Source organism: Paramormyrops kingsleyae, chromosome 21 (genome assembly GCF_048594095.1).
Source record: "Paramormyrops kingsleyae isolate MSU_618 chromosome 21, PKINGS_0.4, whole genome shotgun sequence".
Lineage (NCBI taxonomy): Eukaryota > Metazoa > Chordata > Actinopteri > Osteoglossiformes > Mormyridae > Paramormyrops > Paramormyrops kingsleyae.
In genome coordinates this window covers 11,965,708-11,993,453 of record NC_132817.1, presented here as the reverse complement: position 1 = coordinate 11,993,453, position 27,746 = coordinate 11,965,708, and the positions used below count along the sequence as shown (strand labels likewise).

General features: G+C 46.4%; 2 long non-coding RNA genes across 2 annotated transcripts in view; both read right to left on the bottom strand.

Moving 5' to 3' along the window:
* The window catches only part of LOC140581505 (uncharacterized), a 40,476-nt gene extending 26,228 nt beyond the window's left edge, over positions 1–14,248 (bottom strand). Inside the window, exons 1-2 of the long non-coding RNA XR_011984593.1 lie at positions 13,890–14,248; positions 13,177–13,312 (exon numbers count right to left, since the gene is read on the bottom strand). This is a non-coding gene — a long non-coding RNA (uncharacterized lncRNA). The remainder of the gene's footprint in view (positions 1–13,176; positions 13,313–13,889) is intronic.
* A 7,299-nt stretch (positions 14,249–21,547) lies between these two features.
* LOC111847668 (uncharacterized) lies at positions 21,548–27,005 on the bottom strand. Its single transcript, XR_002839147.2, has 3 exons — positions 26,910–27,005; positions 24,314–24,423; positions 21,548–22,522 (listed from the first exon to the last, which is right to left on the bottom strand). It is a non-coding gene; the product is annotated as an uncharacterized lncRNA (long non-coding RNA).
* Positions 27,006–27,746: the final 741 nt, after the last annotated feature.

Sequence of the window (27,746 nt, the reverse complement as noted above, 5' to 3'; positions counted from 1 at the left end):
CAGCCTCTCAGCAGCCACGTGCCTCTCTGCCCCTTACGAACTCCCCCCGGAAAACCGGGATCTGTTTTTCAAATTGCTGCTAAAAAAATGTGCCTCGTTGACTCAAATGTGATTGATTGATTACCGCTTTTGGGACGGCTCGACGGTATAACGCTTTGAATAAATATGAGCGTTCATTTCAATAATTAAACAAGTGATTGAATGTATAACTCAAGTTCTCTGTTTCTGCATTACTTTTTATAATAAATAAACTAGAAACAGAAATACTTCTGCTCTGTATCCTTTTGACAATGCTGCAATGCATTTATTTCGTATTTGTATCAATTGTATAATCCCCAGCCCACCAACTAGCTACCAAACAGTCTGACTTTCTAAAACAAACTTAACGATATTTTAGACACAAACGGGAGTTATTTTCCCTCCCCTAATTTCACGCTTGTGGTAAAATCACCGCTGTCTGAATCTATTAAGAGACTCCGCACCGAGTATTACAAACCGTCGACAGAATGACGAACAGGCTTGTCAGGAAGTTGTCCATGGAAACAAACACGATATTCTTGCATGAAATTAATGAACTGAGTAGGTTATTTACATCCAGGCATAATAAGCGTGGAATATCCTGTCACTTTTTTTTTAGAAACCTGAGCATGAGGAATGTGCTCGGTTTGTAAGGCGGCTGTAATATCGATGTATCATACATTTCAGGATTTTCCCTAGTGTGTCTTTTCAATCCGTAGGATGGTTTGCAGGTTCATTGCTCCCATCCCAACATAAAATGCTCCGAGATTTTCCCTCCATTCCCTCTGCTCCGATAAGAGCTTGTGAAACATTTTCACCGCAGCCCGGAATTTTAAAATGATCCGTGTGGTGTTTTCATTGGCCCGGTATTCCGATCGCTCCGTGACCTCAGGAAGGCCGAGTCGTCTGTGGAATGTGCTCCGAAGCCGACAGGCTGGGCCGCCTTCCTCGCTGTCAGAGCCTGGACGGGGATTTGCCGCACCGTACGCGGCCCTTTATTCAGGAACGCACAATACAGATTCATTTCTGTATTAATCCCTTCTTATTACAGCAGTAAATAATACTTCGAAGTAGAAGTCCTCCAGTCATGGGGTTAATAAAGGTAAATAATATTTATATTTCTGTATAAACAGCTTTGCAGTGACATCCCATCCAGGGTGTCCATGCCCCGTGCCCTGTGATAGGCTGGCATCCCATCCAGGGTGTCCATGCCCCGTGCCCTGTGATAGGCTGGCATCCCATCCAGGGTGTCCATGCCCCGTGCCCTGTGATAGGCTGGCATCCCATCCAGGGTGTCCATGCCCCGTGCCCTGTGATAGGCTGGCATCCCATCCAGGGTGTCCCTGCCCCGTGCCCTGTGATAGGCTGGCATCCCGTCCAGAGTGTCCATGCCCCGTGCCCTGTGATAGGCTGGCATCCCATCCAGGGTGTCCATGCCCCGTGCCCTGTGATAGGCTGGCATCCTGTCCAGAGTGTCCCTGCCCCGTGCCCTGTGATAGGCTGGCATCCCGTCCAGAGTGTCCCTGCCCCGTGCCCTGTGATAGGCTGGCATCCCGTCCAGAGTGTCCCTGCCCCGTGCCCTGTGATAGGCTGGCATCCCGTCCAGAGTGTCCCTGCCCCGTGCCCTGTGATAGGCTGGCATCCTGTTCAGGGTGTCCCTGCCTTGTGCCCTGTGCATTCTGGGATAGGGTCCAAGCCCCCTGTAACCCCATACCGGATAAGTGTTTACAGTGAATGAATGAATGGTTTGAAAGCTGCTCTTCTTGCAGCCACAAACAGACCAGCTTCGCTCTCACTTACCCCTTGCTGTTTTCTCTAAGAAGCCAGCCTCACCTGTTGACCCCCCCCCACCCGGCTCTCAGTGCCAGATGCCCCCCGTACCCCACTGTGACACTGTGGGCTGAGGTCACTCAAACGCATGGCCTGAGATTTCCCCGCCCTTTTTTTGTATTACCGTTCCCCTCGCACTGATTCAATGGAGGCCTGGCATTTCACTTTGCCGTTATACTCACAGAGCCCTGCTGGGAATTACCGGTAAGCGTAAAGGCCGGTGAGGCCGCGCAGCAGTCGAAAAACCGCCAATCTCTGTGACACGGCTGGGGAGCGGCTAGAATAAATATGGAAAAACGTGGGATTCTCTCAGGGAATTGCAGACATGGGGCAGAAGCCGCATTTGTCCATGGAGCGCTGGGTCTATCCGCGGAGCGCTGTGTCTGTCCGTGAGCACTGTGTCTGTCCGTGGAGCGCTGGGTCTGTCCGCGGAGTGCTGGGTCTGTCCGTGAGCGCTGTGTCTGTCCGTGAGCGCTGTGTCTGTCCGCGGAGTGCTGTGTCTGTCCGTGAGCGCTGTGTCTGTCCGTGAAAGCTGTGTCTGTCCACGGAGCGCTGGGTCTGTCCGCGGAGCGCTGTGTCTGTCCGCGAGCGCTGTGTCTGTCCGCGGAGCGCTGGTTCTGTCCGCGGAGCGCTGGGTCTGTCCGCGAGCGCTGTGTCTGTCTGGCGAGCGCTGTGTCTGTCCGCGGAGCGCTGGGTCTGTCCGCGGAGCGCTGGGTCTGTCTGCGGAGCGCTGTGTCTGTCCGTGAGCGCTGTGTCTGTCCGCGGAGCGCTGGGTCTGTCCGCGAAGCGCTGTGTCTGTCCGCGGAGCGCTGGGTCTGTCCGCGGAGCGCGGTGTCCCTGGAACATTATGTGCATGGATTTGTTTGCTTTTTATTTTTTCCGTAAAAGCACTCAGCGCATTTTCTTTACTGAGGTTACAGCCTTTCTGAAGGCCCCATAATAAATGACACTTTTATTGAGTCGATAGAAACACCAGCGAAAAATGGTGTGTTTAAATAAAATGTAACACGGGTGGGAAAGAAAAAGAGAGAGAAAGGCGATTCCGAGAGCGTATGGCCCCCTTGGACAGTCATTTATCACTCAGATCCTTGTCACCTTGTGTGTTTTTCACTCTATGAAACTCAGGAGAGAGAACAGGGGGGTTTATTTTAGCTCACTGGAGTGTTGTTTTAGGGGCTGGGCAATGAGAGCGCCCCCCCGCACCCTACCTGGGGAAAGAGCCACTTTGTGCCTTTGGAAACCGTTCAGCCAGACTCCTCCGAGTCAAGTCAGACACGCAGTGCCATTCAGGCAGACTACCTGGGATATGCTATTTTTCCAAAGAGAAGAGGGAGACAATCGGACGATTCAGGTTTAATACTTTTAGGAGAAATCCCTTTGAAACCTGGAATAAAATATGTGTATATGTGTATATTTCAACTTTTTCTTAGAGTGATATTTAAAGGTAACCATTAACCTTTCATATTATATACATAGTATTTAAATTAAATAAAATCAAACTTAACTCTGTAAAAGCTTATATTCGCGAGTGGTGAAAAATTAAGAATTTAAATTCTCTCCTTAAAAGCAAAGTAAAATTTGGAGGATAAGGAGGCTGGTGTATTTTTTCTGCTGGTGCAATTTGTTTTATTTTTGCTTGGACTGAATTCTGCTACACAAACGATCCCCGACTGACATCCATGGTGTTAAACCACAATGCTTCATTTCTGCCAGCTTTATTTGTTTAAATTCGAAATGTGTGTTTTTTTTTTTTTGCTCTTAAAGCGGTAAAGGACCCTGTTCCCGCCTGATGAGTGTTATTCTCTCACAAAGAGCTGCTCTGTTTCCAGAGTGACTCTTTTCTTCAGACAATTTAAATGTTCTCGCTGTTTGCCGATCACCTTGACCTCTGCGCACGCCAGAGTTTCTTGGATAAAGAAGCCGGTTAGTGGAGGGATGGACTTGTGATGCGCTCCGCCGTGCTGTGGATTTGCAGACATTAATCTCCTCTGTCCTTCCCTATCTGCCTTCATAACATCTGCGGCTGTAAATAAATCGATAATCCACAGAGGTCTGAGATCTGAGATCAGGGACTCTCAAGTCTGGGCTGCGAACCAGCAACCATCCTCCTCGCTGCACTTTTTTCAGGGTGTTTCCGGGGAGGAACTCAGGCTTCTCAGTCCACCATTTGTGCCCATTACCGTGCTCCCGATTCCCTGAACCGTAACGCCTCCTGACAGGAAAACAAACCCTCTGAATCCAACAAACACATTTTCCCAAAATACTTTGTGGGGGGAAATCTCACTTCTGCAAGGGAATAACATTTTTCACGAAATATTTTATATATTATATCTGCAAACGAAAAATTGCACTGTGTCAAATTCTGAGCTGATAATGTAAGGCAGGGAGAGGCAGAAAAACCTTTATTGGCTGGTGGTTAGGGGTCCAGCCGCTACGAGTCCCCCCCCCGTCAGGTGACCAGGTTCACTGCACATATTTCCCAGGCCCAGTACAAAATTACTTCAACTATCCCCTCCACTCCCCCTGCCAATCCAGCGAACTCCCCCTGTACACAGAGCGGGCACACCGGCCCGCTGTCGCCCGGCGAACTCCCCCTGTACACAGAGCGGCACACCGGCCCGCTGTCGCCCAACGAGCTCCCCCTGTACACAGAGCGGGCACACTGGCCAGCGAGCTCCCACCCAGACTGCTGAAATCCTGCCTTAAATTACAAACCTTTACAAACCGTCTCCATAAAACCACCAAGTGACTCTGCAGGGAAACTCCACCGTTGCTGTTTTGGTATCCCCGTATAAAAACACCTAGAGTATTTTCTATGCCTAGAGTTCTGCCAGTCACAGTAAAAACAACAGCCACACGACCAGCACATACACAACCACTTGAGATATTCATGTACAAAACAAACACACGGTACAGAATTTTTTTCAAGCTGAGTGCTTTACCATAAGCCTTACGCAGAACTCTCTGGTAAACCTCGCAGTCTCATAACATGAGGTAAATGCCAAATGGACAATATTTATGGTGTGTAGTTTAACAATGTGCATTTTCTGTCATGGGGTCCCTATTAAGAAGTCAAGTTTCGAGGATGAAGAACTTTCAAAACAGCTGGGAGGATGGACTTCACTGGCTTTTTGTTTTGCAATGTCAAACAAAGCCTGGATTAACTACCTTCATGCATTTTTTTCTCTACAAAAGTAAAAATTATTACACGGAGAGCCTTTTTAAAAGCTCTGTTTCCTGTCTCCCTTTTTATTTCCAAAGTGAACAGAACAGTCTGCTTCTCCTCCCGGTTCCCCAACCACCCACGGCGTCACCGGAACCGCCGGAATGTGCCTGTGAACCCCAAACGTACGGGTGGCTGCGGATTTCGGCACGCGGTGGGTGGACCAAACACGAGTACGTCAGCCCCGCCCCGACTGGACAATGCGTATGGGCAGCAAAGCCGAGGCCGACATATTTCTAAAATCCAAAGATCCAGATTCAGACTAGTTCATTTTCCCGCATGCCATTTTAGCCATATAAGGAAGGCCGTTGTGGGAGAACACAGGACGTGAAAGAGTCCCTGTTGCCACGGCGATATCGCGGCCGACATGTCTGATTACCGAGGTTGTCTTGGCATCTCTCGCGCTTCACAAACCCAAATAGCCCTCAGTGACAGATTAATCAAGCTGATCTTGAGACACAGAGCTGCAATGAACTCGTAGCGCTCTCCAGCTGCTAACTAGAGGAGGAGACCATGTGCTTGGCCAATAAAAACTATTTCCTTTCCAACGGGTAACATTTAGAATCTGGAATTTCATACGAATTTCTGTAAGGGAGACTGAGAGTGTCGTGGTAAACGCACTCGCAAATAAAAGCAAAGTCTTACACAAAACCTCAAAACCGGAACCCTGTAAACAATAAATGATGGAAAAAAAACACACATTGCATTTTGTAATTTAAAAACTTGCTCTGAATAAAGAGCTTGTAGCCACCCACAAGAAACAACAACCTTTTTGTGAAGTTTCTCTAAATTTCAAGTCTGAGGGATGTTGTTAACATTCTGTGAGCTGAGTGCGACGTTTGCGTCGGGGTGCACTGTGGGCTGGGTGGGCGTGGACCCCGTCATGTTAATCCTTAGCCAAGGCCACTCATTGGCTGGACGCCGTGCGGAGATTACAGCATGAACACCTAAGGAGAAACGTGGGAGAAGGGACACGCCATCCGGTCACGGGGAGGTTTTGTGTTTCGGGGTTTGAGGGCACTTTCATAGACAATGCTGACATTATGGTGAAGCAGCTGCTGGTCATTATTATCCACCAGAATATTTAATATTGATATTTCCCCTAACCATGGTCATCGAAAGGTGCCTTTCATGCAAGTACAGAATCCAGCAAAACAGAGCAACAAAACAAGACAGATATCAGCAAAATAATCTATTTTCATCATATAATTATCATACGGATAGTATCTTGGAGACAAAGGAAGTCGGCGAGACTGCAGGACAAGACTCCTGATGATTCGTGATGGAAGAGGGGAGCAGACAGGATGCTGGTGGTTTGATGGCAGGAGATAACTCTGCCCCTGGTCCTTCTCAAAGCCTCAGAATAGCTATAAATACCCTTCAAGATGAATTTTGTCTCAGATGATACAAGAAACATATGAGCATTAAAATCCACACAATAGAAACAAGTTAAAATACGTGATAGAAATCTTCCTTATTACCATTTTGCCTGAGAGATTCCTTAAATACCCACAACCCCCGAGCAGGATATGCAGCTGCGAAATGGGTGTAGAATCGTCACGTGGTTTATAAGCAGAGACAGGAAGGGAGCTCTGGTCAGAGACGCAGTAACCTAGATGGTACTTTATTCAGGCAGCAGAGCAGTATTTTGGAGGTCGTGGCTTTTAAGCTGTATTTTTAGCTCCAGCGTATTATAAATAACCCGGTATTCCGAGATGTTTGCAGTTCATCGCCAGTGTGTCTTATCACCCCTGTGTTTACGTCACGCCCATTGATGGTTATATGAGGCCATCTGCTGTCACACAAATGAGGGCCGCGATTCCTCCAGCAGCCCCAGCTGCACAGCTTTGGGCCGGATTTGGACAGATTCGTCCTTTTTGCTTACGTGATATTTTTTTTGTTTGTTTTTTCGTTTTCCCCCTTGTCTCACGTGTACTCTGAGAAAACGAGAGAGCAAGGGAACAATGTTACGCCGAAAAAAGGCTGCGTGAAGTAGAGCTCATTGGCATGCGAGGGCCACTCAGAGGAGTTAAGCAGAAGGAGACCAGGCTGGACTCGATGGGAATGTTTTGTCTTTTCATAGGCCTCGCCTGACAGCCGAATTCATTTACACCTCACAAAGACGCACGGCGGTTCTGGAGTCTCCGCCACGCCGGGGGCTATGGTGCCGGCTGCGGTACCGCGCCGCGTCTGAAGTGTGGCTCCAGCGGACGGAGAGGACTTCCAGGGCAGGGAAAACGGCAATCCTGCGGAAGACTGACGGCTTAATAACCGCATCAACGGAGCGTCGCATCAGTCTCGCACAGGCCGAACACAAGCGCTGCAGCGAAAGATGATTTCAGTCATTTTCAGTTTTCTATCACTTTCCTGTCCTCCGTGACAGACCTCCTCCGAGTCTCGTCCTTGTCGCTGTTTTTTTTTTTCTGGACCACTTTACGGAAATGCTGATCTGTGATTGGATGGGCACTCAGCCAATTACAACCACCTGACAAATCAGAGGGGCCAGCATTTGCTGTTACCCTGACAGGATTAAATGGTGCTTCTTTTGGTGAAGCGATGGCAGATATTAAACTCTGCTGAATGTTAGTAACCAGCCCCAGCATTAGAAGGGTAAATGCAGAGGTTTGTTTGAGTGGAGCATTTTTAACAGGATTTGAACAGTAAATTGCATACAATATGCTCAAAATGAGCATGGAAAAGCGTGTCATTCACCTTAGTGGCCTTGAGAGTTTCGATTAGCATAGTCCATGGTGCCTTAGAAGTGTCAGTCCAAACAGGAGAGGTTGGAAAACTTGCACCACACGGGTCATTATTTATCGTTTTAGCAGGGAATTAAGACTTTAAGTGTAAATTAGTGCAATATCTCAGATGCTGCCCCATAGCCCCTCCTCTATGTCTGGTTATGTTAGACGGATATTCTGCAGCATGGGGGGGGGGGGCAAGATAAGCCAATTTACTGCTGGGTTGCTGCTGTGGCACTGTATCTCTGTCTGGACTGTGCGCCAAGTAATGGCCCGGTTCAGTAATGGGACAGAGTGCCTTTAGAGACTCGGCCCGGCGAATGAATCACGGAAAGTCTAGTTACTCGCCGAGATCACGGGCGGGGGGAGCCCCCCCTGGCTGGCTCAGCGTAATGGTCACCCAAACCGCCTGATTGACAATAAAAGCCCTTTCATCTCAGGCGTACCCTGATCCCCACAGTCCCTGTAAAAGTGAAATGAGTTCTCAGCTGACCTGCCACGCTAAATTGCCGCAATTGAAAATAAATTAATTTGTTGTTCTATCCGACGCTTCTGAAAGGTTCTTGCGTTTCCCGGCGCGGAGCTGGATCGGCAATCACCTGGATATGAACCCGAGCTTCCGATGACTGATTTATTGGCTTGTCGGCTCCGGGTTTGGAATCCTTTGGAATCCAGGAGCCACTGACACTCCGGTGCTCAGCTACCAGAATATTCTCACCGGAGAACCATCATCCATTGCACTAAACCTTGGCATGTGCATGGTCACCGCTACAGTATCACTGAACCGGCATGATCAGAATGTGTTAGAAAAGCAGTATATAGTATAATGCTTTTTTTTGGGGGGGGGGGGGAGAGTAAACACAACAATAATGAAACACTTAAATTGTGTTCTTTTGATGAAAGAGGGGGGGGGGGAATTATACTAGAACATTTACTAATTGGTATAATCAGTAACTGAATATTGCAAAATATTTTATGATCTGAATTTCACAACAGGAGTCTGTGAGTCTAATTGTATAATATTTCCTTATTGCGTGCTCACGTGCACGAGTATCTAAGAAACGCAGGACGACATGAGGAACTAAGCATGCTAAGAAGCAGTATGGATATCAGCCCACATCCTTTGTGCGTGTCGTTCTGGGAGCAAGAGGTTTTGGAAATGAATACCCTGCGTTACAGCACTAACTGGTGTGAAAACAATAACTATACCACACGGCGTTAAAGAAATATAGCTAGCCTTAGGAGTTTCCCTTGGGTGTTACAGTCAGAACAATTATTAAGCTATTTGTGCGTCGTCTGGCCGTAGTAATGTAGTTTAATCTGTCAGGAGGCTTTATTTGAGGTGCCGAAAAGCACAACTGGCTTTACGTCCTCGGCATGCAGGAATACACGCTTCCCGGGAGGAAACGTTTGCAGCCTGCATTTTCCAGCACGCCGGGACTTCTGCGCCCTAATGGGGCAAATTGCCCTCGGATCTCAGGGAAACAAAAGAGCTCTTCAGAGGTTTCGGTCCAAGGCTGGATAAATAATAGCCAAGGTGCATTCTGGTTGATCTGCAGAGCATCAGACGGCAGCTTGGCTGTGTAGCCGACGCTGGCTTCCACCGCTCACTAAACAAAAAGCAAAAAAAGAAAACCGAGGGCTTTGAAAAAAAGCAAAGGGTGATCTCTCATGCCTCTGTTAGGAACTTGTATGCTTGTACTGCTCATGTTAAACTGCAGTAGGAGTGAGGGCCTGTCATATAACAACATGGTGTTTTAACGAAGCAATATCAGTGTCCACCATGGAACTTGCTTTTTTAACCGCGGGAAGGCTGCCCTTTTAGTGCGATAATCGCCACACAGAGGTTTGAAGAAATTTCCCACAAGCCTTTGCGTCACAGAGAATGCCCCAGGCCCGCCTTGGGCTGCTCTCACGTGACCCATAACCCTTGGAGCAGAACTAGAAACATGTCATCTGCTCGTAGCTCATTTGTTTACCTAACTGCTCATGTAGCGGCGCCTAATAAAGGCCGTTCTGTCGTTGTTTATCGTATCAGCTGCAGTGCCTATGGTATCGCAGTTTGCACATCTGCTTACACGATTCCCCCAGTTGCCCTTGTATAATTACTCTTTACTAGGTTGCATCTGTTTCTTGGTGCCTCCTGATCTGTGGAATCATGGGATATTTATCCCCGATCTAACGACACACTTTTTCATTTCCTCCTTCCGACAACCTCGTAAATACATGCACGACATATGTTACACTTATACACCTAGATGATATGGTCACAGGATTTGAATTTTCCCAAATATTAATCTACCTTTATGCAGGGTAATATATACACATTTTAAATTATACACATATTTCAATTAGTATTAGCTTTCAACTCAAGTCACGTGGCTAACAGCGGGATATTTTAAATATATTCACAGGTTTAGTACCTTTTTTAATGTGCTGCGCTTATTTATGCATGAAATTATATATCATCACAGAAACTTCAGTTAGGCTTTTATTAAAATTTTACCCCGTGTGATTTAAAAAGAGCCCGGCAATGACAGGGAGCGCGATCGCGTCCCTGAAGGTCGTTCGTCCTCTGCGGCCCGTCGACCGAGTGTAGCGTGAAGCCGGGCGCTTTCGACGCGTTGCCGCTGTTGGCGCTGGATGCGAGGCGCACGATCGCGCTGCCGCTCCGCTATCCGCAGTTTCCAGAGTCCCTGTAATCAGCTCAATGGATAATCAGTTACAAGTAAGTAATCTGTAACCCGTTGTCTTTGTGTCCTAATATAATTGGACAGCAATCAGAAGTAATCTTAATAATTTAAAAACACGGGAATTAAATCTCTGACTATAAAAAGAAAAACATTATATTCTGTTCTAAATATTTGCGGTGCTGTACGTAAACAATAGTAGAATGATTCAGAAAAATGCTTTAAAATCTAATACATAATATTTAAATGCACAGATAAGATTTATGCATTTGACTAATGCAGCCTGCAAGATGGATAATGGTAGAAATATACATTATATAAAAGGATAGGTTTAGAAGTTCAAAACAGGGTGGTCCAATAAAGTAGTCTAACAGCACGAGCCTGAATCGGTTTAACTGTGCAGTCTGTGCTCTTAATATTGGGGTCTGATTGCAGGAGATTAACTACACCAATTTCCTTTCAGGAAAAAATAGAGCAGGTTTTTATTTTATATTTTTTATCAAGCAAAGTAATTTCTCTGTCGAAAGTCCCGCAGTAGCAGTTTCCGGAAGGGCAGCGGAGACGTGAAAGCGCTTGTGAGGTTCTGACCCGGCCCCTTATCGGCGGGATGTGATCAAGCTTACAGGTGTCAGTAGCCGGGGGGGGCGGGGGTGACTTCTGCCAAATGGGGAGAAGAACAAAATTCATAAGGCTGCGGGGCGCGTGAGGTCGCCGGGGAGTGCATGCGACGTGGCGCGAGGTGACCGTATTGCCGCGCCCTTATCACAGAGACACCTCTCCCTTCTGGTGCCATGGGACCGGAAAACCAACTTCGAACGGGGGGGATTATTTATAGAAACACGGTCCGGCGTAATCCATCAAACGGCCTGCCCTCAGGAGCAGCCCGGAACATTCCTCCTCACGTACCGATACGTCTCCCACCAGCGCCGGGACAAGAATCTGCGGACGATTTAAGAGTTTCAACTGGAAACAATCAGCCAGACGTCGGTGACGGCCGAGGTGAGGCCTTCCCACAAGGGAGGGGGATCGCGGCCCCCAGGCGTAGGCCCCACTACAATTAGTCATGTTGTTGACAAGCTGTGTAACGGAGAGCGCTTGTGAGGTCACGGCGCAGGGAGGTTGGGGACTGCAGGCCTCCCTCCCCACCTGGACCCTCACCCAACCACTTCCAGCCCTGCTTAAAGGAAACATATTTCACTTCTCGCGGGCTTGCCGCCAGCCATGTGATGACTAAATCTGCGGTCCGAGAGAGACGCCCTCCCTGCCTCTCCGAACCCCTTTCCAAGTCAAATAGTTCTCTACGATATATGGTCGTATACTAATTCATATCGTGATCTCACCTCGAAGAGCTGCTTCACCGCCCCGCACGCACATAAAGAACAGATCTATAAATGCTAATTTAAGAAAACAGCCCTGCCGATAACACAGGAAGTGGAGCTACACAAGCGATCCTTCATTTTCTCGTCTAGAGCCCCCGCCGAAGTAAAAACAGACCTTATCTTCAGCGTCTTCCTCAGGTCGGCCTTATCTGCCTCAGATTTACTCAACCTTGAAAGGGTTGATAAGCCTTATTAACGTACCCCTGTAATTCAATAAACACTCGTGGATCCCGCAACGGGACCGGGGAGCCGGATTTGAGTTGCGCGGATAATCAGACGCTTAACGTTATCGGAAAAGCGGGAGCGTGTCCTCGTTGTGGAGGGAAGCGATCTTTAACGCAAACACTCGCCGATATTTCAGGGAATATTAAAATACACCGCCGGGCTGGGAGACGGGGGCTTGCCGTCGGGGTGGGACAGAGGCAGCGGGTGCCAGAGTTTAATCAAACCTTTCAATCAAACTTTAATCAAACTTTATTGGAAAAAAAACTCCTGAACATAAAAACAATGTTCTGGCCAAAACTGTGTGAAAATAAAGGCTCCAAACTTTGCAAAAAAAGAGAAAGCAAAGCCCCTCAGGTGCGAGCCGGCCTGCCTTCATCCATCTCCCATTTCCCCCAGTGCCTTTCTCACATCCACCCAGTAGACCCATCAGAAACCCTAAAAAGACAATTAAGCCAATCATAGCTGGATGTGTTTCAATTACTGGAGACTCTGAGGGTGTGGGGCAGGAGGCTGATCGCCGGGGGGGCACAAGAGGTCACCTACAACGAGGCCCATGGCATTTCTGTGTCTCCCCCAGGCTCACGTTGCGATGAAATTAATTCTTTTCAGAAAGAAAGTGGGCGGCAGGTTTACAGTGCAGTTTAGATTAAAGAATGACGAATCCTGGACGCTTCTCAGCACAATGAAGGTTAAATTCACTGCCTGAAAATAAAACTCCATTTAAATAAAGCATGGTTCTTCCTCGGAACACAAACCTCGTCATGAAAACGAAACAGTCATTTCTTTTCAAGTGTGCCGGCTTTGAGCGGGATCTCAAGATCACAGACTTTTTTTGCTCGGAATTGTGACAACAACCCCCGCATTTGGAAGCACCTGAGATCGGCTTCTGAGCAGCGGCTAGGGACGGCCTGCTGCTTCGCCTCGATCCTGGTCAAGGGGTCACATCGGCTCCCCTTTGAAAGCAGCCGCCCTTCCCTGATGACGATAAGGACCTCTGACAGCCGGCACTGGCGAAAGATGATGGGACTGACCTCACAGCACTGAAGTACATTTTCAAAGATGACACCTACCCCAAGTCTCTCACTTCCAGCGGTCTAGGAGCTCAAATGTGTTTGTCAGGCCGTGGTGGGGGAGGGTTTCCTTAATGGCTTATCCAGGACGGGGATGTGATGAGCCTGGAGCCCATCCCAGGAAGCACATGGGAACCTAGACAGGATGCCAGAACGTTATAGGGTACACTCCCAGTCTTGCGTTAAGGACAAATTAATCTGGCCGTATACGTATTTTGGCAATATGAAGTTGTATGACATATAATCACCATGGCGCAGCGCCTGTGCATGATCCCCAAGGCAAACTTTTTCGTTTGTCCTGATCCCACCCACTGCCCATGATTGGTTGACATAAATGTGACGCCGTGGCCTTTTAAAAGAGCTGTCACTTTCTTTTATTAAAATGACTCACTCACACGCCACAATACTTTTATTGGCAATCCGTATGTGGGTCTGCCGCATCGGATACATTCTGCGCTCTCTCTAGGGCTGTGACGTGACACGGAACGAACGAGGTGGCAGCGTTGTTTCACGTGTGCGACAGACTGTCCTCCTCGACGTGTTCGATGTCGTTTTGCCCGGTTGTCATTTCAAGAGTACGGTCACCTTTAGACGCACCGAATCGCTTGACTAAGTAATCTATACAAACACGGGGAGACCATGCAATTTCACACACACAGAGCTCAGAGCGGGAATCGAGCATCAGCCCTGGAGGTACGAGGCTGCAGACCCACCGAGGCGTTGTGGTTCCAGAAGCTTGGATGATTGATGCCGAGAAGCCTAGCTGCTCCTGTCCCAGGACCCCGGTTTTCCCCTGCCTGCAATTTGCTAGCCAGGGCAGCCTCCCACGCTGGAGGACGTGACTGGGGATGTAGGCGGCTGTCTGGGTGATATAGGGTTCAGGAAATCGTGGCCTTCCTCGGCGTACAGCACTAGCGACGCAGCCTTTCCTGAAACGACGCTCAATGGACGCCCACTGAGAAGAGGGCTTCTACCTTTGAACGAAACAGCTGTTTCAAGACGGATCTCCGTCTCCAGACTCTCTGTCAAATCTCCAGGGGTTTAGCGACAGTGTGAAGACGAGTGTAATGGTGCGTTCGATTATTTCTCTCCAAGTCGGAACTCGGATGAAAACGTCACGATACCTCACGAAAAACATCACTTCCCGTCGGAAACACGCCCCTTTTATGACGTTGAAGTCGGATAAGATTTTGTTGCCCGAGTTGCCCTTGTGACGTAATTTCAACATGGCGACTTGGTTTGTTTGTAGTTTATTTACTGTTCGAAAAAAGAATATCGCTATGAATGTACTAAAATATTTTATAAAGCTTTTAATGTGGTTTGACTAGTTCGTGTTTCTTGTTTGTCTCTCGGAAAAATCTAAATTTCTCCATTTTCTTCATTTGGAAAACTCCAAATCTGCTAAAATATAAAGCAACAACACACAGTAACGTGTTCATGGAGGCAGCCATGTTTGTTCCGAGATGTGGGTAGCTCGAACGGGAGATTGTCGGACGTGATGTCACTCAACTCGGAATTTCCGAGTTCCGAGAGAAAAACGAACGCACCATAAATTTGCGGGCGACTCTCTGGGAGCGGCTAGGAACGTGAGGAGCGCGGCGTCATGTGACGTCTTCGGCGAAGGCGGCGCGCGGGCGGAGGGGGCGACGTCACTGCAGACGTCGGACTGCACTCGTGCATCGCTACACGTCCGTCTTCGATAACTGCCAATCAGCTGCAAGATCGCGGTGAGCCTGCAGCCCAAAACAGGAAACCTACAGAGCAAAGCTGGGGACACACTATTCTTATTATCTTTAAACAATGGACCTACTCATTCAAAAATAAAGCTTGATTCCAAATGTTATAAATTATTTGCAATATCCTGCAATAATGCAGACGTACAGAAACACTCACTGCCGTATAAGCGTCTTCAGACCCCAGGAACAGGGACCAGTCTGTTCTCAGAAATCAAAAAACTGCTGCGTGTGCATTTTTTAAGGATTTAATATTTATTCAGCACAAACGCTCAGGCTGAAGGCTTCCGAGGCCAAGATGAGACAATAAGTATCAAAAATATAAAGGTGGGGGGGGGGGAACTGAAGTATGTTAATTTGGGCTCAACGTTTGATGGATGCACGTTTGACAGCAATTACAGGCCTGTCTTCTCGGGTAAGCCTAGCAGCCTTGCACACACCGGCTTGCTGAGATTTCCTGCCTGTTATTCTTAGCAGAAATGCCTGAACTCTCTCAAGCTGCACGGGGAATCGCTCACGTACAGCACTCTTCAAGTCTTCCCCCGGATTCTCTGTAGGATTTTCCAGTCAGAACTTTGAGTGAACCGCTCAAGGACATTCCCTTCGTTATTCTTAAGCCACCGCGGAGCCGCTTACTCTTTGCGTCTCCAGTCTCCATCCTACTTAATGGTGAATCCTCTCACGAGTTTCCATCAACGCCGAATGGGCTTTTCTTGGAGAGTCCACTCGGCCCATTTGTTTTCCGGTTCTGGAAAGGCCACTCCGATTCCTGCTGAGAGCAGGCATAGCCGTCGCAGGACTTGGGCAGCAGCACGCCGGACCTCCAATACACGGTTGTCGGGGTGATGTGCTGAGCCAAACGTAACTTGGCACCTAGACCCCAGAAATCTTGACCGCCCGAAATACCACATTTCTTCCGGTTTCCCAGACAATGTGCTGCAGGCCACTTTGACACTGGCTCTCTTGGTCAAGTATTTTGGAACTTTCCGTCTGAGCGCCCTCTTGTCTCAGCCAACGAACATGGTCATTAGCTAATGTGGTCCAGCCAGGTGGTGGTGATCTGACAAAGGTTCTATCTGGGGGGCTCCTGAGGAGAACATGTTCAGTGGGATATTTAAAAGGTTAAACATTTTTTCCAAAGTGCTCTTTTGATCCGTAATTGTTGCGGTTTGCCTTGATTCGCTTTGCAAGCTCCTTACTTTTCTCTGTTCGGTCTTCTTGAAATTCACCACCTGTCCGAGGAACTCTACAAAAACACGATTTCACCTCGATAATAAACCATAACCACCCACAGACCAGGATATAAGATTTTTAATGGGGTCATTTTGTGCATATAGTTTAATTTCGGTCATGCACACTCACGCAGTCATTCATTTTCACTTTTTTTTTTACACGAGTGTCTCTCTTCTTGTTTGGTTTCTTCCTGTGAATGTGTTGTAGGCTGTGTATATAACAAACATTAATTTGTACTTCGAAGTGTCATGATTTCAAGCTGTAAAGCAGCAAAACAAAACTGTGACCAACTGTGACTTGTTAAGTTCTCGTGGCGTCTGAACGGAGCTGGCATCGGCCGGCTCTGGGGGGAGGTAGATTTAAGCCGAAAACATTTTATTTTATTTATTTATATATATATATTTTGCACTGCTGTTGCATAAGCGTTTCCCGGGGATGTGTCAGATGCCTGTGAGTCGCTGGTGGCCCACTCCGAGGAATGTTCAGCTGGTGACGGCACTCTCCTGTGTCGACATTGTGGCTCACGGTGCGGCAGACTGATGACTGACGGCCAGGTCGGAGATACGGCTTGTACACTTCCTGCTACGTGCGGCAGCCATGTGGACAGCGGAGAAGAAACTGGCAACTGCTGAATCGTTAGAGGCGTGAAACACAACAGACGCAAAAAACAAAGGAACAAGACATCCCCTAAGCGACCGTTCTGATGCCGTACGTGCAGGCAATTTGACTTAAGTTTCATTAAATGCATGGAAATGCAATTGCAGTGTAAACGTTGTGATTATTTGGATTAGTAAACAACCGGCCGTTTACGTTAATTGCGCTTTTACTGGCTGATTCGCGGGCGCTTGCACGTCACAGGAGCGAAGCGGCAGAGCGCAGAGATTGCACTGCTGTGGGTGATTAATGAATATGTAAATCGGGACGTTTAAACTAGATGCGGTGACTTGCGGTACGGGCTATAAATAATCTAAATGTAAAGTCTCAACCCAAATGTGTCTCACAAGTAAGAGCCATTATATATGTGTAACTTGGCAGGTTGCGGGGCAGAGGTCTACCACAAGGTGGGGGGCAGTGAGGATAAAACAAACAACTGCATCACCGAAACTGAAATCTAACGAGAAATCTGGGACCAGTGCCCTTTAAAGAAATGCAAACTCAAAATAGTACAAACTACCTGGGAACCCTCTAAGCACAAAGAGACCATTAATGCGAGAATCCTATCCCTGGGGATCATACCTACAACTCCCTGAGTGAGCCAGCCTCCGCCCAGCTGACTGTATTTAAACCCTAACGAGGTGCTCAATCCAATCAGGGTCAGCCGGGATTTATTACTGGAGGTTCTCATTGGCTTGGAGCTGGCCGTGAAGATGCGAGAGGTCACCCGAACCCCCGCCACCTCCTGCAGGCTCCAACGACATATATATTTATATATATATACAAAAAAAGCCTTCACAAACATTTGCATAGGCACACTTAAACAATCAATCAACTAGGGGTGAAACTGAACCTTTGTCCCAATTTAGTATAAGCTTTGTGCAAATTTTTAAAAAGCCGGAAGTTTTAACGTGACCAAAAATCTGCCGATAAACCCTTTAAAGTGTCCGTAAGTGGATTATTTCAGCGGAAGGAGCCTTACCAATAGCTGAGATTTGAGTTCTTCATTTAATATGAAAACCTGTCCAAAGCCATTGGTAAATTGCTGAAGTAGCTATTCCATATTGCATCACCTGAAGTCATCATACACTGGACTGGAAACAAAATGAATCATGAAAGGTGGTATTGAGACATTCAAATATGCAAATGACAGCCTTCTTAAATGAATGGATCCTCAATTAAATCATCTCTTCTGTGACATAATTACCTTGAGAGTATTGAATGCTAACATTGCTTCTGTTGATCTTGAATCTGTGTCCCCTTTGATCTGTTTATTAAATGCCATCCTTTTGTTTAGAGCGATTGCTCTTCATGCTATAGATTTTTCTGCCCTTAAAAGGGACGCCAGATTACAGCAGTCAACGGAGGGGCTTTCGAATCATAATCGGTGACTCTAAACGTCCGTCATACTGACCTTCTCCGGAGCAGCCTATGTGTGTTATTAATTAAAGGGTACATCAGACTGTTGGTGTCACGGGGCAGAATGTGGAGCCATTCAGAGCACGATCCAGCGAACGGGCCCCTAATTAGCCGTGTGCCTTCGTCCTCTGAAAGCAGTGACCATCTCCAAGGGTGACATACGCCAGGGATTGTCCCGGGGGCACGTTTTCTGTGTAAGCCTCTATATATTTCGTAGCATGTAGCTCTTCAGTTCCTAGTTTTACTCCTAGAGTGGGACGTTTGCTTCGGTTAACTGTCGCTAGCCGGAGCACATGGTTAAACTTACCTTCACAAGACTACAGACTGGCCTACTAATCGGCTTCACCGAGCTTCATCCTGTCATCGCCTGATACGACGAGGTCTCTGGTGCATCGGCTTGAACACAAGAAGCACGCTCGTGCGAGGGCCTGCCCGTGTTTGCTCCTGTGCGGAAAGTGTATTTTTCTGTGATGGCAAAACCTATAATAATGTAACAGATTGACAGCCATTGACCTGCTGCTCCTACAAAACTAGCTGTATGGTTGGATAACCTGTTATTGAACCTGGCAGATGGGTTTATATTTATTCTTTGGTTTTGAGTGTATAAAAGAATTTCAGATATGCAGTATGCGGCCTCTTTTCTGTCTGTTAATTGTTTTTAAAAGTTTACTAAACACTCACACTATACAATGGTGGAAGATGAAACCTATTCTGTGCACGTTCTCTCTCCAGTGCTTCATTCCGAGTTAAATATTTTGACTCGTGTTCTTCAGACCACGACTGCGAGTACCTTTGACCCAGATAATTCGCCACAAGCGCTGGAACAGAAGCTGACGGAGAACAGGAATGAATAAAATTATTACGGAGACGGCCAGAGCCCGGTAGCCTGTTTCCCAAGCAGAGGATTTAGTCCGACTGCAACACAGCTGAGAAAATCTCCAGGCCCAGACGAGGGCTGAATGAGATCTCAGCTGCGAGATGCCAGGGGCGGCAGGGCCTGTGGCAGACGGAGCCGTGGAGGTGACCGGCGTTCTGAGACTCCGTTCCAGCTGAAGCACTGCTTCTTTCGGTTTCCGTTATGTACTGTTCACTGTGGATTGGCCGGGGAGGAAGGCAGACTGACAGTAGTCCTGAGTACTGCTAAAGATCTCCGAGACGGTACTGACTGCATAAAGAGCAGGAATCCCTTGTGTATCGCACGCTGGCACTTCCGAGTCAAAATTTATTTCTGAAGTGCTTTTGCGAGGAGCCGATTCGAGACTAATGACTTTCCTTAGCTGATTCTGAAGGCAGCTAATGGACTGTGTGCTGGATATGAACTACGCAGCACTTAAGAGACTGAGGTTAAACACTACCTCAGACAGCTGGCTTGGTTTCACGTGCTGCAGTCATATCAGTACAGAGGATGCCATCCGGGGAATGAAGGTTATTACAGGTTGACGGCCAGGACACTGTGAAGATGCCCATCCCAACGTAGCATATGAAGTCTTAACAGAAGTTTTAGTAAACAAATGTTCACAAGGAAGTTGGACAGACAAGGAAAAATGCTGTCTTCTGCTCGTGAGCTCGAGACCTGTGACTCCCTGAAATGTTCTAGATTCAGTCCTATTGTGTTTTGGCCAAACTCTAAGTGCTGAGGACTTTGAGGATAGTATACAGCAGGAATGTTCCCATTTGGATCTGTATTTGAATCATTGTCCATCCAAAGCCCTTGACCACCGTATCTCAGGTTGAATAGATGTGGAGGGAGATGTTCAAGGCTACAAAACAGGTCAGCTGTTTTGAGGCAGGATCACACCAAGGCTCTTAGTATCCATTATTATGGGCTATGTTACATTACGTGCAGCGTTTATGAAATATGTCTGAGTACAGATCGGTTTTCAATGGGAATCCACAATCGTGTTCTGGAGGACAATGTGGGCTTTGTTCCAGCCGAGCAATTAAACTCAAATTATGTGTAATTTTGGCCAGGATGTGTTTTTCTGCAACAGTTCAAATATTTTTATTGTCAATAGTTTTAATCGTTTAATAACAGTGATTCATGTATAAGTAAATCTGTCTGAAAAGCTTAGCTGATTGTAATACCTAGTAGAGTAATTAAAAAAAACCATTAGCGGATAAGCGGGTATTGATGGCAGATGGATGGACTAATCAGTATTGTTTGATGGGAATAACCTGCTGCTTTCTCCCTTAATTTCTGGATTAGATTTTGTTTTATTTAAGTCTCAAAAAAAGAAAATACATCAGTAATCAGAAGACTACTGTGGTCCAGGATGACGAAATGATCACCTATAAATCGACATATATGACTATATGTGTTCAAAGGTCCAGGTGAGGTATCTAAGATATACCTCTGTGTTTGACACTTGGATTTTTTCCCCCAAATCTTACTAAATTGCAACCCTAACAAACCCTGGTGGACTAATGTCTCCAGAGAATGATGGGAGAGATGAAGTTGTAAGAAATAAGCTGTAATGAACTGAGTTGCTGTTTCATCAAGGGCTTCCACAGACCCGACCATGGCTGGCCTCGTCCCTCCAGGTGTGACAGCTGCTGTTATACTGGAGATTGACTGAGGGAAGGGGTCCTCCGGCAACAAATGATGGAAAGAGCATGACAACCTAGAATGTTCTGCCGATCCCTATCTCCACCTGAGAGGTCCGGCACGGCTGTTGGCAGGTTGTCAGGATTCTGCCTCCCCTTGGACACCTTCAGTAACCTGGGTCCAGAAGTTCAGAAGTGAGACCCATCATGATTCATCAGATGTGAATTTGGCCGACCCATGCAAGTGGTCAGAAAGGACGTTTCTTCTTTTCTTCAGCCAGTCACCCAGCAAGCCGAGGTTACCTGCTGTGTTTCAGCTCAACACCTAATTAAAGCCAATGGTATAGCACTGATTCTCAAACAGCTACATAACCAATATCTTCTTTGTACATGTTATTGGAAAGTACATGGGGCGTCTGACATGATGGCTCTAAAATGCATAAACATTTTCCAGGACAAACAAATCCTTTTCATGTTTACAAAGTAAAATTATCCATCCATCCATCCATCCATCCATATTCCAAATACTTCCCTCCATCCATATTCCAAATACTTCGAAGGCTTCCAAATACCAGAATAGTTTATAAAATTTACTGATTTTAAAAGAAAATTAGATGGAAAAAAAACATTGAAAATCAATTCTGGGCTGACACCTGTTCAGCTAGTTTTCAATGCAGTTTGAAAGCAGTTGAGAGTTTTGTTTTGAGAGAGCATCTGCCAAATCGTATTCTGCTTTGACGATTCGATCTGCGGGTGTGAAACCTCGGCCCATGCAGACTTGCTTTTCTTCACTTGAATTCTTCTGAGTGACTGGATGTCAGTGGAGAAGGGTTTCCATTGAATGTCCTCGTAAACATCTCCTCGAGCCTTTCCGGCATGCTGGAGGCTGGCCCGATTTGAGGTCTTACTGCTATTTTGAGTAATTTTATTGGCATAATATGTCAGCTTTATGGCTAATGGATCACAGTTCCTGGGTAGCGCTGTACAGCTGGCTCATGCGGGCACGTTTTCAGGCATATTTAGGGGTTATAAATCAAACCTACGCACTGGCAAAATATTCAGGCCCACTCACATCTTAATAAATCATGCGCTCGCATTTTTAGGAATCCATCACATGCGACTTCGTATGAATTCACAAAACATCTGAGCCACTGACTTGACTTTTAGAAAACACCTGTTTTTTTTTTTGCTTTTTTTACATTTGCATTAATCTAATGGAAGTTTTTGTTGAAAGCGACGAACACTTGAGTGAGTAGGTTCAGCCAGTCCCTGGAGCAGTTGGGGTTAAGGGCCTTGCTCAGAGGCTCAACAGCGAAGAGACGACCTTTTAATCAGTCTTACGAGCAGAGCCACACACTGGCCTCAAATCAAAGCCCTTTTTGCACAGAGATATCGTGGAGAAAAATCGATTATAGGGCAATCTGTCCTCAGAAATAAAATATCACTCAAAGAGGCCTTATAGGCAGGTGAGCCGATACACCGCCTTATTCACCAGCGGTATTACGCTTAGGCTTTCCGATGCGCCGATCTACCAGAAGTACGAAGCGTCCGACCTCCGCTTACGGAACGGGCGTGGCGTAATCCATGACGGCAGACTAGACCGTGCCTTTGCAAAAATCGATTTCGTCTGATAAGTATGAGAGGCAGGACTGTGTTCAGCTGATGGATCGCAGGCTGCGGTGGGCGGCGTCCTCACTGCGCTGGGATGGTAGGAGGACCTTCCAGTAGCGACGCGTCTCTGTCCCTCAGACCGTGTCCCCAGTCTGTGGGTCACCCGGAGAGGGAGGCACAGCAGAATGAGTGAATCCAGCCCTAAAGGCAGCTACAGTGCACCCCCCCCCCCCCCCCCATTGTATCTAATGCTCTCATATTATAATATAAATATTTTAAATGACTTTACCTCAGGCCTTTAAAAATGGAGCTTCATAAAAAGAAACGCAAGAAATAATGACAATAATAAAAAAGTCTCAGATATAAACTGTCCATTAAACACAAATATATATCTATATTAATTACACTCCTCAAAATAGTCAGTCTTCACATGAGTGTGGAGTTTGACACTTTAAAATACATTATATGGACAAAAGTACTGGGACACACCTTTTAATTGCTGAATTCAGGTCTTTCATTCAGGCCCATAGCCATAGGTGTATAAAATCAAGCACTTAGCCATGCAGTCAGGTTTACAAGCATTTGTGAAAGAATGACTCATTCTGAAGAGCTCAGTGAACTCAACAGTGGCACTGTCATAGAATTCCACCTTTGCAATAAGTGAAATTTCTTCTCTGCTAGATATTCCACAGTCAACTCTAAGTGGTTTTATTGGAAAGTGGCATTTAGGACCAACAGAAACTCAGCCATGAAGTGACAGACCATGTAAAGTGACAGAGCTGGGTCGCCGAGTGCTGAGGCTCGTACTCGGTAAGTCACCAAATGCGTTCGAGTTCCAAACTTCCTCTGGCATTAACACCAGCACAAAAACTGCGGCGGGAGCTTCATGGAATGGGCTTCCATGGCCGAGCAGCTGCATTCAAACCTCACTTCACCAAGTGCAGTGCCAAGCGTCAGATGGAATGCTGTAAAACACACCGCCACTGGACTCTGGAGCAGTGGAAATGTGTCCTGTAGAGTGATGAATCACGCTTCTCTGTCTGGCAGTCTGATGGACGAGTCTGGGTTTGGCAGATGCCAGGAGAACATTACATATCTGACTGCATTGTGCCAACTGTAAAGTTTGGTGGAGGAGGGATAATGGTGTGTGGTTGTTTTTTAAAGTTTACCTCCACTGCTTATGTATGAGCGCTGTATATGTTTGCCGAGACAATCATAATTATTTTCATCCTTGTTTAAATTCCTCATAGACGGGTTTGTGAGAAATTTATGTTTAAATCCTTTTTTGTTTTATAAATATCCCAATATTTATTACAACAAAACGCACTGCAATACTTGAAAATTTTCCAATACCGTGCTGTCCTAGTATATTATACAAAATTTCTTGTTGTACTAAGACATTTTGGACAATTCTAAGCTTCCAACTTTGTGGGAATCGTTTGGGGAAGGACCTTTTCTTTCACAGCATGACTGTGCCCCAGTGCACACAGCAAGGTCCATAAAGACACGGTTGTGTGAGTTTGGTGTGGAAGAACTTGACTGGCCTGCATGACCTCAACCTCATCAAACACCTTCGGAATGAGACTGTGAGCCAGGCCTTCACATCCAACATTTGTGCCTGACCTCACAAATGCTCTTCTGGATGAATGGACAAAAATTCCCACAGACACACTCCAAAATCTTGTGGAAATCCTTCCCAGAAGAGTGGCAGCTGTTATAGCTGCACAGGGGGGACCAGCTCCATCTTGGTACCTATGGATTTAGAATGAGACTTCATAAAAGTTCCTGTGGGTGTAATGGCCAGGTGTCCCAATACTTTTGTCCATATAGTGTAGCTTGCTCCAGAGTTAGCCATAGTCAGATCTGTTTTGTAATGGGTACCAAGAATAGCATTACTACTTTTTTCAGTTTAATTTGGGGGGGTGTAATCATTACTCTTGTACCTTACACCTTTAATTACTTGTTAAATACACCAGTGCATGTTAGACTGGTTGGACCCGGCACCTTGGCCCCTTCGCAGGCATGGCGACCTGCTGTTCAGGTCCAACACCCCCTGCAGAGGAAGAGAAACGTAGCCGATTCAGGTCACCTGACCCTGGCCTGTTTTTGGCACAGTTTGACTAACGAAATTCTTTTGTTGGGACAACATTAGTTATATGAAATTAAATTAACTACCTGCCAATTCTAGACAAAGATGAGGCAAATATCACAGAACTGAACTAAAGAGTATTTTAAACTAATATTTTAACATTCCGGTAATATTTAGGTATATAAAATGGAATAGAACATTGTTTCTTAATGAAACTTGACATCTCATTTTAGGTATAAAACTTATTCAATCAACGATTTCTTCTAACGTTGGGCGAGTCTGCAACCTTTGGGCTACAAGTCTGCATCCTTAACCACTATGCACCCTGCTGGCCATCGTGGGATATTATATTTTTAAGTCTGCAGGATAAGCGGCGGTCGGTTGTTACAGCACAGGCTGCGGTTGCACCAAAGAGCTTCATGTCTGCTTCATCTACTTCTCAGTCCCTCTCCACCACGCTCCACGATTCTGTCTACCACACGACGCCCACACAGTGCAGCAAAACGCAGTCGTATACTCCGTAGTTAAGTTCCCCAGACTGCAGCTTTCCTTGACAACACCGACATGGTTTGTCAACACATCTGGGACAGCGTGGAAAAAGTTAAAAACATATGTACACATGCACAGCAACCTTTCCATGTAGGTGCCAGCAAGCTTGAGCACTCACTAACATTTTGCTGGACAAATACCATCATCAGCAGGGAAATATCTGTTGATTGGAACGGAAAGAGGAGAACTGAACCTCGTTAACTCTCTCGCCATCATTCTCCAGCACCCGCGTCTCTGGACTCCAAGTGCAGCTTTTGGAGCCGGCACTGAGTCGACAGTCATCTCCGCATCTCTCAGTTCTCAGTCTCCGGTGGCAAACAAGCATCATCCCCATGTTCAGCTTTTATACTAATTTCACATCCAGCTTTCCTGCTGTTAACCAACCTGCTTAGCATCTGTCATCTCAGACTCATTCCTCCTCCCCTTTTAATTTGCGGATCCTTCAGCCCAGTTGTCTCAAAACAGTGAAAAATCAACTAATTATATCACGAGTGGATGGATCGTGCGAGGGATGTGCTCTTTACTTATTCATGAACACGAACCCGTGTGGAATTATCCCAAATGTCCCCGACTCTGTCTGACATGTAAATAATCGGTATCATCTAGTAATTACGCTGTCAGCCAATGTCTAATTAACTGTCCCCTTATTGTGCCACGCGTCCTGTTGTTGATAGTCGCGAGATGAATCGTGTCCGTACGTGTGGCAGTTCTGTGCCTGTGACACCCCGGCAGGTTCGACTCGAGGAACAAAAACATGCATATCAATCAACAGTGTTGTGACATTTTCAGTTGTGCAAAAAGAAAAGATGAACATCTCTTCAGGGAGAATTTAACCAACAGAGGACCGACGTGATGCCATTGCCCATCAGAAAATATTGCGTAAATAAGTCTGATATTACTTTGCTGTATATCTGCTCTCCTCGAGTACGGTGGTGCAGAAGACTTAAAATAACACATCCTGATTAGCATGTAATTGCTAACGCCCCAGGATTGGAGGCTCGCTATCTAAAATAATTACTTAAATACGGCAATTAACCAGCGAGTACTCCTACACCTCTCTCTTTTATCGATCAGGGCACGGCTTTCTTCTCTGCATTTTCTCTTAAAGCAGCTGACCTCTGCAGAGTGGCCCGTTTACCCGTCTGCACTGTAAAGGTCACCCGCAGAAACGTCACCACACCGTCATCCTACCCTACAGGCTCCCAGGCTACTCTTCCTACATACCGATGAGGACGCAAACAGATCCATCCCGTAATTGCTCACGTTCTGTCAACACAAATACCCGACAGTCTTCGCTGGAACCCTTCTGAGAAAAAGACATTAATAAGGGAAAACAAACACAAAATGTCAGGTTTTAAATAATAAACAAAGTCCATTGGATGTCATAGCTAAAGGGAAGGTCACAAGTCAAAAGGTAGAGGTTTGTGTTCAGTAACGAGTAGAACCCAACCCTGGGCACAGGTTACAGTGCTCAGTTACTGTTAAGTCACCCTGAAACACAATCTGGCTGTTCAATAAGTATATAAATGTCAAAAAAGGACCTACTTATATTGCTGAAAATTATTGTACTTATAGATTTTAAAAAAAAAATCAACATTACTTTGTTTACCAAGAGGCACAAATTAATCAGAATTAAACACAAATTAATCAAGGTTTTAGCCTGCTAAGATAAACTTTGATGTTGACTCTAAAATCCATAAAAGAAACAAACAATTCTTCGTTTGGCACATATCAGTGTACTTTGCTCAACTCACAGCAGGCCAAGCCACTCTTGGAGTTCTCCTTTGTCTGGAAAAGGAGTCCTCTGACCTGACTGGAATGCCAATGGAGCTCGGTGACACATGGCCTGCCCCTGTTAACAGAACTTTGAAGATCTCATCAGCGCCATGCAGGTTCCTCACCGCTCGGTCCCAAGGCTCTCGCTGTCACCGGCCGTCCTCCTCCGGAGCTCTCTCTCTCTCTCTCTCTGCCCGGATCCCCAGCAGCGGACACTGTACCTAATAACCGACAGATTCTCTCCGGCCTTCCGCTTCAGATGGCGCTCCAGCCCTCAGAGCTGCACTTCTCATGTTTCCGTACCTCTGGGCAGTCGGCCGCCGATTATAAATTCAGCCTCAGTCAATCTCTCAAGTGCTTCCTCCGGTCCTCGAAATCCACAAGGGGCACAGATGTTTTTGGGTAAACTTCCTTTGTGCTCGGACAACGAAACACAGCTTGTGGTGCTGATTAATTGTGTCACTTCTACAAAGTGCTTAGATTTCACAGGATCTGTTACTCATTACTTCATAACTGACCACCCCGAGTGTAATCTGGAAGAACAAACTAAAATATCTGAGGCATTTAATAAAGACACAAATTCAAAACATAGATACAAGCAAACTAGACTCCATCACCAATATCTTCACCAATATCTAGCCGTATCACAGCCCCACTTATTAGGCATGACGCCTCCCGCAACTACTATTGTATAAAAGTTGATGGACTGCTACTCAGTTCACAATCTCTATATCAAACATTTATTATAAATAATAGAAATTTCATACATCCCCCTGCATTTTTTATTCTGATAGTAGCCAAAACTTCACCCTGGTTTGGGAACTCACCAGCACATTTTTCTTTATAAATATTTTACATTTTCATAGTGCCCCTGGCCCGACATTTTTGTCGGGGGTGGGGGGGGGGGGGTCTCCCAATTACATTTTACATTATGATTGTGCGCCAGCTTTTCTCTGGCCTGC